General features: G+C 40.0%; 1 non-coding gene across 1 annotated transcript; it reads right to left on the bottom strand.

Annotated features, from left to right (window-relative positions):
• Positions 1–617: 617 nt before the first annotated feature.
• On the bottom strand, positions 618–689 carry trnaw-cca (transfer RNA tryptophan (anticodon CCA)). Its single transcript has one exon. It is a non-coding gene; the product is annotated as a tRNA-Trp (tRNA).
• Positions 690–13,888: the final 13,199 nt, after the last annotated feature.

Raw genomic sequence — 13,888 nt, 5'->3', positions numbered from 1 at the left:
GCATTAATCTTCATCGGCCTCTTGTCAGGTCAGGGCCGCTATAAGACACCCACTGCTGTGTGTGTGCGTGTGTGTGTGTGTGTGTGTGTTTGTGTCCATATGCCTCAGTGCATACGTGTGTGTGTGTGGGCGCAATGACTTGCACCAGATGATGCTTTGTAAAAGAGAGAGAAGGGGTTAAAAAAAAACACCAGCAAAGCATCAAAGACCAAAATACGCAAAATAATGACGAATTAATTCTTGGTATGGTGTGCGTGTGTCTACGTGTGCGGTGAGAGGACAGATGGAGAACGGTGCTCACACATCCCAAACAACGCCATTATCCTAACGACCAATCAGACTAGCCCATAGCGCATCAGCGTGAGCCAATCAAAGAGCCTGTAGCTCAATTAGAGCATAATAAAGGAACATTCATCATTCAATTAGGCCACTTGTCACTGCGCCACAAAGGCAAGTAGGCGGAATATGCAAAAAGAGGCAGAAAGAAGCAACAACACAGTGCAGGTTTCATGGAAGATAGGAAGGGAGGTTTGTCCACTGCTAAGACAGGAATAGTTCCCTGTCAGTGCCACAATTTTGCAATCACTTCCTATAGTAGGTTTATGCAACAAGGTAATTGACCCTGATGTGATTTGAACACACAACCTTCTGATCTGGAGTCAGACGCGCTACCATTGCGCCACAGAGTCATACACACAAGCCATCAAAACCATATTATCAACAGCCCGTACAATATAGGTTGTATTGTAGTATACCAATGTTGCACCAATGAAAATGAGTCAACATACAGCCATTATTGTCTAAATAACTGGCAACACAAGTGAGTACCCCTCAGAGTCAACATGCCCAAACTGTGTCCTTGGTGTAAATATTTAGTGTGAGCACCGTTGTTATCTAGGACTGCCTTAATCCTCTTGGGCATTGAACTGACCAGAGCTGCAGGGGGTGTTACTGGAATCCTCTTCCCCCCTCCATGATGACATCACAGGTGGAGTCGGTGGACGTTAGAAGGCTCCTCCACCTTCCTTCCTTTTGCTTGAGGATGCCCCACAGGTGCTGATTTGGGTTGAGGTGTGGGGGGAGACATACTTGGCCACTCCATCACCTTCACCTTCTTCTTCCCCAGCATGGCACTTTTCATCTGGAGGTGTGTTTGGTGTGTTTCTGCTTCACAATGTCACAGTACATGTTGGAGTTCGTCTTTTTCCTCGATGAACCACGGCTCCCCGGTGCCAGCAGCACTCATGCACCACGCTTGACTGTAGACAAGACACAATTATCTTGCTAGTCACGTGCATTAATGGCTGTGTGTTGACTCGTTTTCAGCGGATAGTAAATCTATACACTGATTACTCTAAAGTATAGTTACTACAATATTGTCCCTATCATAGACATGATTGCTGAAGTATGTGGGCTGTACTCCCTTTTGTTAGATACCGTCGGTAGTTTTTGTTTCCCGTTTCAAAGGCTGTGTGGCACACATGCTCGTTGTGTGCGTGGTCTCCTGCTGATGTCAGGCTTCACAGGTTAAAGGTCGAACGCCTGGTCCAATTACAGGCATGTCACATACTGCACTTGATGGAAAAGTCACCTGTGCCTTCTTTGTAAGCTGCACAAACAAAATGTGTATTTATTTTAAGAAAAATGGGTGAAAACCTGCAATAATGAATTACTGGAGGAAGCCTGTGTGTGTCTGTGTGTGTGTGTGTGTGTGTGTGTGTGTGTGTGCTATCTATGTCTCCTCCATCCCAGTGCTAGCTGGTGTTGTGTGCAGGCTGCAGTAATTGCCTGACCTTTACGGCAGTGAGATAGTCTCATTAAGCCTGATGGATAATGATGGCGCCTCTCTCCGTGCGACGTGAACCTCTGTGATAATGAAACAACACAACAGCCTCCCCGCCCTGCTTCATGGATGGCGGAGAAGGGGTGGGGGGTTCACGACAGAAGGCTGATAACCCGGAGAGAGCGACCCTTTCTGGGATAACAACAAGACACCGTGCACCCCCCGGTCATCATGTGTCACCCATCTGTATGTGCCCTCTAACATTCCAGCTTTTGATTGGACACCTTGATGTTCCTAAATTGGCGGCTGTTCCCATTAAGGCTAACGATTCAGCAGGGTGAGGTTTTGGATGCAAATGAGGAGGGAACACTTATTTAAAGCTCTCAACTACAGTATAGCTGCAACGAGACGTCTTTCTCTAATTGTAACATTGTTATAAGCTCCTTCATAACGAGTTAACGGAAATTCCCTTTAGCGTCACTAGTTTTTTTTTGATGCGCCATTAATGATGTGCGCATGTACTGTTTGACCCTCGGCCCACACCGTAGTCTGAGGAAACGCAGCGGTGTTGCAGTTAATGTTGCGCCACAAGCGGGAACAAATATTGACCAGAAATGGACAAAGAAAAGGGTATTTTAGTTCTGGTTATGCTCTTTTTTATTTCGAACATGCATACTGGTTACATTGGAATATTTCATGGTACAATTCACAATTCCACATGTCCGAAAAGGAGTAGGAAGAAACAGAGTTTAGTTAAGCTTACCCCCTCTCATCAATTGCTAATACATTTGTTCACTTCCTGTATTCAACATGCACTATTTACATTATTGTTCCATATAATAAAAGCAGTTGTTTGTTAAAAAAAAACCATTGTTTCCTTGTGGTTATCCTGATTTACACCTTTCGCCAATCTAATCGTTTGTGGTCTGGATCGCTAAAGGTTTCCACTTTCGGGTCTTCCTTTTCCTGCCGTCTTGCACTGTGAATGACTTGAATGTAGATGCATGGCTTTCTAATTCCAGTACTTCTTGTTGAGCAGGCCTTTGCAACTTTGTTTGTGTTGTATCCTCAATTGTCCTTGTTGTCATGGTGATGTGATCTTTAATACTTAACCAGATCCTTGATATCTTTGACAACAAGACTCTGGCCTCTTCTGGCCCCCCATTTAGCTTGATGTATATTTTGCCATTGGCAAGTACTGTGAATCTTTCCGTGCCTACTCAAGTTGCGTGCTTTCATGACATTATCATCCAGTAATACCTTGATATCATCCAGTAGTACATCAATATCAGGGCGTCGTGATCTATTTTCCCCCAGAAGGTTTTTGACCTCCTTAAGAGCAGCGCACAAGGCAGCATTATCATCTTGTAGTACCTTGATATCATCCCGTAGTGCCTTGGTATCACAGTGCTCTATTTTCCTTAAGGTTTATGACCTCATCATGGATCTCAGAGAGTCTCTTCTTGAGGATGTTATTCTGTCATTGTACATTTCCAGTCTGTGTTTGCAGGCCTCTTAGATCTTGCCTTATTTGAGCTACTCTTTCTTGCACTTTCTCCTCCTTCAAGGCACAATTTAACATCCAACATTCTCTGGCCCTATTTCTAATTGTGGACCCGGATCTACATTCTTTGAGGCACCATATAATATCAAATCCTGTTCATTCAACGTCCCATAAGGCTCTGTTTCTGATACTGGTGGACATGTCTCAATTTGCTTGGCATTGTTGGTTAACTTGGCTTGCTAGCAGCTGTCAGCACTAGTAACTTGTTTATTACAAGGAATCTGTCCGAGGGTGTCAGCAAGCTGTTCTGATCTTGTATTCCTGAAGTGTAGTCAGGAAAGCTCCAAAATAGTTCAAAACTCTAGTAGCGACAGCAGAGCCGTGTACGTCCTTTCCGGTCAACAAAAAAAAGTTTGAATGGTAGGTTTAGCTTCAAAGCCCTGGCAGATGGCTCTCTCGACAAGACCAAAGTTATTTGCATCTACCGTTGCTGTGAGTTGAATTGTCACCGGAGTAGGTCGATCTCAAATGCCACTTGCTGGACTCAGATAGAGAAACTGAAGAAGGTGCAGAATGTGCTGGTGCACTGCAAGTATTTTAACTTGTCATTTATACAGTGGTACTTGGGCATGCGAGTGTCCCAACTAACAACTTTTTATTTACGAGCCGTCTCTCGGCTGTGAGCTAAAATTTGGCTTACCGGCAGGCATAGTTGAAGGCGGCTATTTGAAGGGCTTGTGTCACTGAGGCGGAATTGAGCGAGCACACACACAGCGCTCGCTGAGATGGCAGTAAAGGCTCGCAACGGAATTTATTAGCGTTATGATGAGTTTTTAGTGATTGCTTTGTATGAAAAAGAGGACAGAATAAAACTTGCATTTTGCAAAACCCGTGTTGCCATACTTTCACGCTGCTGAAGTCGCCAGAAAATTCAGTGAGATGATTCTCTCGAAGAGGATGATATTTGAGTGATGGACAGTTTACCTCACCAGTGTCTACTTGCTGTGCATTGTCTTTGTTTTTTATACACTCAGGCCCATTTTGTGTTGAGCCGTTTAAAAAAACAGACTGTTTAATTATAGTAATGTTTAATTTAAAATAATTTGCAAACATTTGCATCATGTTGCTAGGCTTGAGCTTTCAAAGGTGCACTTATTATACTGTAAATAAAAGCTTCTTTCGATCTGCGATTGGTTGCGATCATCAATCTATCTGATTGAAAAACATGAATATAAACTAATTCTTTACGTAAAAAAAATAACAAAAAAATATCGCAGACCAGATAAAAATAATGATAATAATCTATCTATTTACGTGTCCTGATTAAAAATCACAATAATTGAGCAAATTAAATAACAATGTATCATAACATTATAAGGTACTTTTTATGTAACTTTTATGTAACAATTTTAGTGTTTTTTTATGATTATGTTTAATTGTCATTTTAGTAGTCATGCAGGCATGCTTAAGTGTGTATAATTAAATGGAAATCAAATGCCATGCAATAGATACAGTGTTAAAAATATTCAAATGCAGCTAACACAAATTATGTATTGCTAAAATAGATATAAATAAAATAGAAACGAGATCCATCCATTCATCTTCTATGCCGATCATGCTCGCTAGGGTCGCGGGTATGCTGGAGCCTATCCCAGCTGACTTCGGGCGTACACCCTGGACTGGTCGCCAGTCAATTGCAGAATAGAAGCAAGATGAATATTAATAATAAGTACATACTTAAAAAAAATACCAATAACTTTTTTTATTTGCAGGACACCCGCTTTACCCCCGCTAAACATACTCATTCACCAAGCCATTTGCAAGACTAACTAAATCACAAAAGAAGCCCAACCTGCTTTTTCGTTTCTTAATTAGTCATGTGAGCTGCTACCTACAGGCTGACAGAATTTTGTGCTGATTTGGGTCTGTGTGTGTGGGAGGGGTCGACATGAGGGCAGACGTCCCAGTGAAGCAGCTAAAGCCAGCAGGGGGTGCTGACACCCTAATAACTGCTTGTTAAAAAGACCCCTCTTCTTCCTCTTCCTCCGAAGATGCCAATAGCTGCTGGATAGTTGCAGTTTAAAATGTTCATGTTAGCTTTGAGTGTTGACACACATAATTCTGCAGAATGATGCAAAAACCAGCAACATCTGGGTGGAAGTGGGGGCGCGGGGGGCCCAAGACAGGTTTAAAACTACTTCTATGAAATAGTTTCTCACATCAAGTCAAGCCACAAAGCAGCCAGTGTGCAAATAGCTCACATTCTTTAAGTTACCTTGTGATATTTTCTTAAAATAAATCAAAAAAAAAAATTAAAAAAGGGCACGGTTGATGCGCCACATGCACGTCTGTCCCCTTTTAATGATAAAAAAGTGGTGATCATCCACTAACGGCAGCAGAGCGATGTGAAATATGACATGTTCCATTAATTAGGGAATAATAATTATAATAGCAAATTGCCCCAATTATTCAAATGCACCATTGGGTTGTTAATTAATTAGCATTTCCATTATTATTCAGGGATTTGACACTCAAACTGTCATCAAATGACATTTAATAAGATAGATTTAAAAAGAAAAAAGTAATGATAGTTTCATAATGAAAATTGGCTGTAAAATATGTAACAGAATATATTTGTACTTTCTTGGCTCCTTGAGATGTACGCTGTATTGACGTGAGTATTCTAGTGCCGACAGACTATAGATGATGAGTGCATCTTCCATTCAAACGTGCACACTAACATTTTCTAAACGTCTCCATACATTATGTACCCCCGCCCGCGCCATCCCCCCACCACCATCATCCATAAGAATGATTTGACTTTGCTTGAAATGATCCACCTTCCAATGTGTCCATTCCACACTGTACCTCCGCGCTTGATGGTCTATTAATTGATGTTTGATGGCAGTGTTAGCTTTATCAGTTAATTTGCCTTGCAATAAGTGTACACTCGGGCGGGGGCTGCTGTGTCACATGACAGATTAAATGAGTTTAATGGAGAAGGGGGGCTACATTTCAGTACGATTATTTTGTCTCATCGGAGGCCTTTTAAAGAGATTCCAATACGATTCTTCTATTCAAAGTTACGGTAATGATGCTCACTTTTGAGAAGTATTCATTTATCACTGCGCGTTACGGTGCTTGTAGTTTGTGCCGCGACACACCGAGGACTGTTGTTAATATTTATCATGTTTTATTTAGCTACATATCCTGACAGACGGACTTTTTTATGCAGCTTTTTTAAAATGCATTTTATACATTTGCTCTCTTTATACTTTTTTCTAAATGTGACCCTTCTGTTATATTTGCAATGTTATTCGGAATTATTTTATTGACAGTCGCGGTGAGACAGAATATTGATAAATATCTCAAATATTGTGTCGGTATCTGTCAAGATCAATTATGAAAATAACTACCGACAATCATTTTGACAAAAACCGTTTTTCCTTTCATTGGTGGTCAGTGTTCCATTAAACACAGTATACTGTAATGACCGCATAATAAGCTTACTCAAATGTAGTGGTTAGAGAATGACTACATAAAAGAAATGAAAATAAATATATGAAATCAAATTAATTGCTTTGTATGTCAATATTCTCCGATAAAAATAAATATTTCTCTGTAGATTTATTTGTTTTATTTCTTAGCATTTTTGTTAACCTTTTCATTTATTATGAATATCTTTTATTTTACTTCTTATTTTATAGTATACTTTGTGATCTTATCATAGTAATATTTCATTTCTTCAACACATATTGTTTTTAAAATGATTTCTTTTATTTATTTGCATTGTTTTCTAATGCTTGAAACATTCTTTTATGTAAATCTGTTATATTTGACTGCTTATTTGTTATATTCTGTGATCATATTATAGTATTTCATTTACCAATGACAATGGAATTTAAATAAATAAGATTTAAAAAAGAATGTACACAATATTATATTGATAATACATATTTACACACATTTATAAAACATAAAATATATAAACGTATATAAAAATACATAATTTAAAAAATTCTATTAAATCTACACGTCTAAATATTTGATATCGACATGTATTCCCATAATACTGCTTGTATTGCGATGCTAACGTTATCGTGGTCCAGACAGTGCGATAACATCACAGTGTTTTGATTGCCACCCCTGTGTGACATCACCACCAGCACCAAACGCTTCATTGGATTTATTGTTTTTCCTCTTTCTTCCTTGTGCATAACATCTTGTAATATTTACTGTAGACTCCCATTTCCAGGGTGAAATTTGTGGGAGTAGAAATTGCTGAGGGATGTGTCAGCCTCGCATCCCAGCATGAGCTCATGCATGCGCACACACTGTGCAGCGCTAAAATACACTGTGTGTGTGTGTGTGTGTGTGTGCCAGCTGTGGGGGATGGCTGGAGGTGGGTGGGCAGAGTCAGAGCAGGCGGGCTGGAGTGGATCAGTTCTGTGATACCAGAACCACCACCTCCCCCCCAGCAGGGGCCTCACACCCCGGGGAAGGGTCACAAGTTCAGCTCCCTCATCTGCTGCTTAGTGCGGCAATGGGGGGGTTAGTTGGGTGGGTTGGGGGCAGCATGTTCATGCAACAACACAGCACGTCTTATGTGTGATTCGACACACAAATCCATGACGACCGTCCATTTAGCAGCGATTTTACATCGCGACGTTCACCCGCCGCTCCTGTTTGTGTTCCGCTAATCACCGCTCGTCTCGTTTGGGCTGAGTATCATTTGATGGAAAAAAAGTTTAACAATATTATCAGGTTTACATCAAAAAGATTTTGAAAAAACTCAGAGTCCACATGAAAATGGATTCACCGGCTGTCGAGTGCGTGCCAAAGCAACAGGTGGCAGTATAACCTCTAATCAAAAGCCATTTCAGCCAATCAGAAGCCTAAAGAAAGTAATTTTGATGGAAAAGGCAAAGTAGCAGCAATGGTGATTTTAAAGAAAATCTAATGACATATGATTAAAAAAAATCAAACATTGACTTCTAATATTTTTTCCATAAGCACTTCCACAAAATTGTATTTGATTTGTTATGTTTTTTTTAACGTAACAAAATACATTTGCATAGAATGAGGCTGACAGTGAAGTAGACGTAGTCCTCAATAGCACACTTTGACGTGTTACCTTGACTATAAATTGATGAAACAATAATCAAACCACAGTTTTAAAGAAAACTGTACAGTGGAGAATTGTGTTTTTTCAAATCTCCAAACTGGACTCAAATATCTAAAAAAAGTACTTTTTAATTGTACAAAAGTCCAAAATACAAATATGTTTACATTTTTTATATGTTTCATGTGTTTCTTTGGACATGGCTTCATTTTTTGTTATTTAAGTACTCAAAGATTGTATAATAAAGCAGTAAACAATAAAAACGTGGAAAATGTACCTTTTTTTCAAATCTTCAAACTGGACTCAGATGTGCAACATTTTAATTGTACAAAAGTCCAAAAAACAAATATCTTTCAAAACAAAAGTAGACATTCCATGTTTTTCTTTGAACATGAACAAGTATTAACTCAACAATGAAATAATAAAGCAATAAACAATAAACTATAGAAAAAACAATAAATCAAATCAAAGGCGGAATATTGAGGTTTGTTATTTTCCCACAGCAGGCCAAAATCCAATAAAACAAATCTATTTTTAAATGGTCAGTATATGTTTTATTGTTATCTGTAATTTGACATTCCATTCCATTAACGCTACAATTATTAACGCTACAATCCTCACTTAACAACCAATAAAACCAAAAGAGGCAAATTGATTTTTGTGAAATCTTCAACCCAGATTGTCCCCTCATAAAGCACATTTTCTCGGTACAACAAACCAAAATCACATAAAATAAATATATTCCGAAATGCTCCCATGTATTGTGCCTGTTTCTCACGTGGCGTAGTTTTAAAAGTATGTTCAGTGGATATTCCACATCCAGAATGTACCACCCAAAACAAAATGAGCTGTTACTTAACTTAATTTTTTTAATGTCAACCTAAAATCACGAAAACATAAATAATGTGAGATCAATGTAATCTTTCTGTGTTATATTTAATATGAAGTAAAGTCAGTGTGAGTGTTGGTGACTTAAATCCCAACGATACTAACTAATAGTCACAAATCCCTCTTCCACAAATCCCCATTTTGGATGACACGTCGCATGTCATCAATTCCTCAAAGATCATCTATCACAGTGAAGGAGGTTTGTTATGTTTTCATGTTAAAGTAGTGGGATCATGGCGTTCCAGCTATCCACGGCACCTCTTAAAGGCTAGAAGAGGCTTAGCAAAGGCCGCGGTCCGCTGATGGATATTCCCAATATTTCACGGGCCAGGCCTCAGCAAACAGAAAACCCTGCTGTGCTAAAGAAAACAATGTGCTCCTGAGCAGCAAAATATCATCCATCACCGAGCCAGGCAGCAGGGCTTGGGCCCAACCAAACGGGAGCGACCATGGGGGAAAAGACATGTGGTCGGGGAGTGCTGTTGGGGAGGGGGATATACCTGCTTTTCACATCAGAGACCCTTCCACGCATGTGACCGCGAGCCACAGCCTCGATTTTGAAGACTCCGATCAGCTTGCGTATCCTCTTTTCCTGATGTTGAAACTGGAGCCATGTTAGCGTCAGAACCGAGCCTCCATCAATCACCCGCTGTGGCCGAGGTGAGGAGGCATTCTGGGAGATGAATTGTAGTCCTTAATTCAGGACCTGATGTAAACGAGGAAGGAGTCCAGCTCTGATGGATCTGCACTGCAGGGGGTGCTGATTTGAAGTTTGAAGTGGCTAAAGAAATATTCATTGTTTGCTTCTAGCATGAATATTAACAAACGTTATTTGGACCACACTGGAAGAAACAAAAAACAATCCTGCGACAATAAAGTGGAAAGTTGTACTTTTTTTAGAATAAAATCATAGCTACAAGAAGAAAGTCACAAGTATTTTGTAAGGACAATGTCGTAATGGATAATAAGCCTTTCAAAAACCAAAAACTGAATGAATGTTAAGATCTTAACCGTAACCAGTGTTTAAAATGAGAAATCTCGAGGTTCTCGTCAAGTTACACGAAGACCGAAGCCTGGTGGTTGGCCACACAGTCAGCTGATCTGGAAGATCTGCGTTCGAATCGCCACCGCACATCTCTGAACAGGACGCAAACACTGCGTAAATTGGCCTTCACTCCTTTCAGGCGTGTCATAAATAAATGACACGCACTGCCATGGCAAATTTCCAGAAAATGCATGCAAGTGTAAACACCGCTTTAGTTGTAATCTTACAAGAAAAACGTTTTTGTTTTTTTTTTAGCAATGTCGTAATATTATAATGGGGACAGTTGAAGGACTTGCTCTGTTCTACTTTACTCATATTAAGAGAATAAACATGTAGTTTTACAAGGACAAAAACAAATGTCATTTTTCATGATAAAGTCGAAATATTACAGGAATTTAAGTCTTGAAACTAAGATTGTATTTTTTCTTTCTTCTTTAAAAAAGAATCCTATTGTAACCACTTTATTCTCTGAATGTTTTTGTCTGAATTTTAAATGAAATGTATTCTTGACATGATAAAACGAGTGGCAATTAAAATATTTTTTTTGTTTTTTTTTATAAAGTATGAGTCTAAGGTGCAGCACCTGTAATTCACGTCAAAAATGTGCTGGATTTCAATGAAATTTGGTGATTATTTGTGTTTTTGTCGGTTTGGCGTCTTATTCTAGTGATGGACATAATTACAATCTTCAGTGTTGTAGCCTAACGAAGTATGTTGGGTTAACCTGTATTTGACTGCAAAATGGGAGCGTAAATTTCGTACCGCAGGTGGACTTGAAGCTAAGAATTTAAAAGCGGTTTTCCTGTCCTCAGTGTATTGTGCTGTATGACAGTGTTTTTGACGTATTATCTGCCTCAGCTAAGGACATGTGTCTTTCTTGTCTCCTTACATTTGCCCTAATCGACCTCCTTTCTCACCCAAAAACATTTGTATGATTGTCCCCCACGATGACCTGTGGGGACAAGGCAAAGACACCTGGCACATTAGGCATGATAACTAATCTATTAATGTTGAGCGATGGCCTCATTAAAAGGTTCAAATATAAGTCTAAGCTTACGTGTTAATGACATGTTAATGCTTCTGTCAATTACCGGCCGGGCTAATGACACCTGCAATGAGACAATATCGCTGCTAGAAGTCAAACTTCTATCTCCGTCCTCCTGAGAGGTTAAGTGGAGCGTCGATGGTCGGGCAGCGCAGGGAAGATGAATGCTTGGGGAGTCTTCGTGTTCATGTGAGGCTTGGATGAATGAAGACATGAATATTTTACTTTTCTTACAGTTGTAAAAGGAGATTAGATAAAGCATGCTAAACATCCATTTTGGGACGTGTCAACCACATGAGTTGGTAAAGTCAGGAATTGTTTTTACCTCTTATGCATCACTTTGGAAATTATCTTTTTTTTTTTAGTCTAGATTATCTTCTGTTAGGCTACAATGACTTTTGTCGTGTTTAAGATACTACTTCTTGGTCAATTGAATCGTTTATTATTTCATCTGAACTCAAAATTCAATTCTATCTTGTTTTGTTTGAGCAAAGAGCCTCCCTACGTGTTAGACCTTCGTGTTTCTTGGTGTACCCCAGGGCTCAACCTTAGGTCACATTATTGTTTTCTTGTAAATCCTGTCCATTTCTTGGTTTAAGAGTTTTACTAACACACTTTCACAGATGATAGTCTTAACATCTGATACTATACATTGATGATACTACTTTAATTATATTTCAAATGGAACGACCCCGACTAGTGGGTCATCATGGACTGTTACATGGCATGCAAGAAAATTTCGTCTGCAGGGCACATTTGGTTTGGTTTGGTTTGGTTTAGTTTATTTGAACATGAAGGTGACAATGGAATACATCTCATGAAGTTTCACATGTCCAAAAGGAGTAGGAAGAAGCAAAGCTTATTTAAATCCTACCCCCCAACACTTGTTATTCACTTCCTGCGTTCCATGTCATGTTTTCTGTGATAATCAGGATACTAATACATAAATGAAACATTTAAAAACCAAAACGCTTTCCAACGACCAAATTGAAATACATTAAAAACACACAAGCATTCAATTATGAGCAACAGTATTACCAGTGTAACATAAATAAAGTCAATGCTAGCTTTTGACTCAGTAGTTGCTAAGCGCTATATTTTGTTAGACCACAGCATGTATGGGACTACTTTTACATAACCTTTATGTGGCACACAAGGACATTGGTCCTATTCTTACGACTTGATGGACTCCAAACCAAAGAGTATCATCTTCCTCCTTTTCTTGAAATAAGGCAAGTTAACTTATTTAGAGACACAGCAGGGTGACACAAAATGAGCCCACGGGTACGGGGGGGTTTCCTTGCACGGTGACATGCAGATGTTTCATTCCGTGATTATTGGATTTGTATTCAGATTTATTGGACATGTTGAATCTTATCTGCTGTGATGGTACGGCACCATCCCGACCCTGCCTGATGGCGTCCTGTCTCTGTGTCACATGGTGTTCTTGTCATTCGCCTGTGCCAGCTGTGCCATGGATGGCATTGATCCACTGGCAGCCTCGACCGTGTCCATCAAATCCTTCATTCTTTCTTGTCATCCTCTCTCCATGCCCTTTCTTCATCTCAAAATTGGTCTCTTGTTGTCGTTTTCCGGTTTGGGTGTGGACTCATGCTTAATACATTGTGACAATCGGACACAAGGCACAGTCCAGGCTGGGCTCTATCTGCTTTCAATTTAATTTGGTCATAGACGAGAGGCGGGGGGGATGGAGGCCTGGGTTCTGAGATGAAAGCTCAGCCTGTTACTCACCGCCCCATCATCTCACCATCCTTCGTTCTCCCCAAATTGTCCTTTCGTTTCCTCACATATAGCACCATCCCCTCCCTCACTGAAAAGTTTAAAATGATAGCTGTTTGATCAAAGGTCTTCTAAAATATGTTAAAGATCTGTAAGGGGAAAAGGCCATGGCATGGCTTATTAGGGTCCATTAGTAGGTTCTAGAGTGTGTTTGTGTGTTGGGGAGGGTTGGTGCGGCCTTGCCGCAAAGTCTTAATGGAGGACATCTTCTTGCAGTTTGCTCTCGTCACAGCGAGATTGAAGAAATGAGACCATTACTAAACGGTGCGGCCCCGTTAAGAGCAATTTTCCTAATTACGGGACGTATTCAACGTGTCAGTTGCAGTCTCTCCGCCGGCTGGAGAAGACAGAAAGTATTAACTCTTTAATGTGACTAACTAGCAGGCCTTGCTCGGGCCAGCTCTTAATGACTTAATAGAAGTAATGATCTTAGGAAAGACACATGTGTACAGCAGGCTAACCATACCGCACTAACATCAGTCCTAGACATATACAGTATCTGTGTGGAGCCTCAGTCATCAGGGTCATGGTAGTCTGCAAAGGCTGAATTGAGGCAACTGAACCGGCCTCTTCTTGTTTGTTGAAGACGTTTCACCTTTAATTCAAAAGGCTTCTTCAGTTCTAAATTGTAAGCGTGGAGTCTTTCTATTTATGTCTTTGGGGGTGGTCATAATAGCGTTGTTGTGACTGTGGCCAGTGAA

The sequence above is a fragment of the Dunckerocampus dactyliophorus genome, chromosome 14 (genome assembly GCF_027744805.1).
Source record: "Dunckerocampus dactyliophorus isolate RoL2022-P2 chromosome 14, RoL_Ddac_1.1, whole genome shotgun sequence".
NCBI lineage: Eukaryota > Metazoa > Chordata > Actinopteri > Syngnathiformes > Syngnathidae > Dunckerocampus > Dunckerocampus dactyliophorus.
This window is presented reverse-complemented; position numbering and strand designations above follow the sequence as displayed.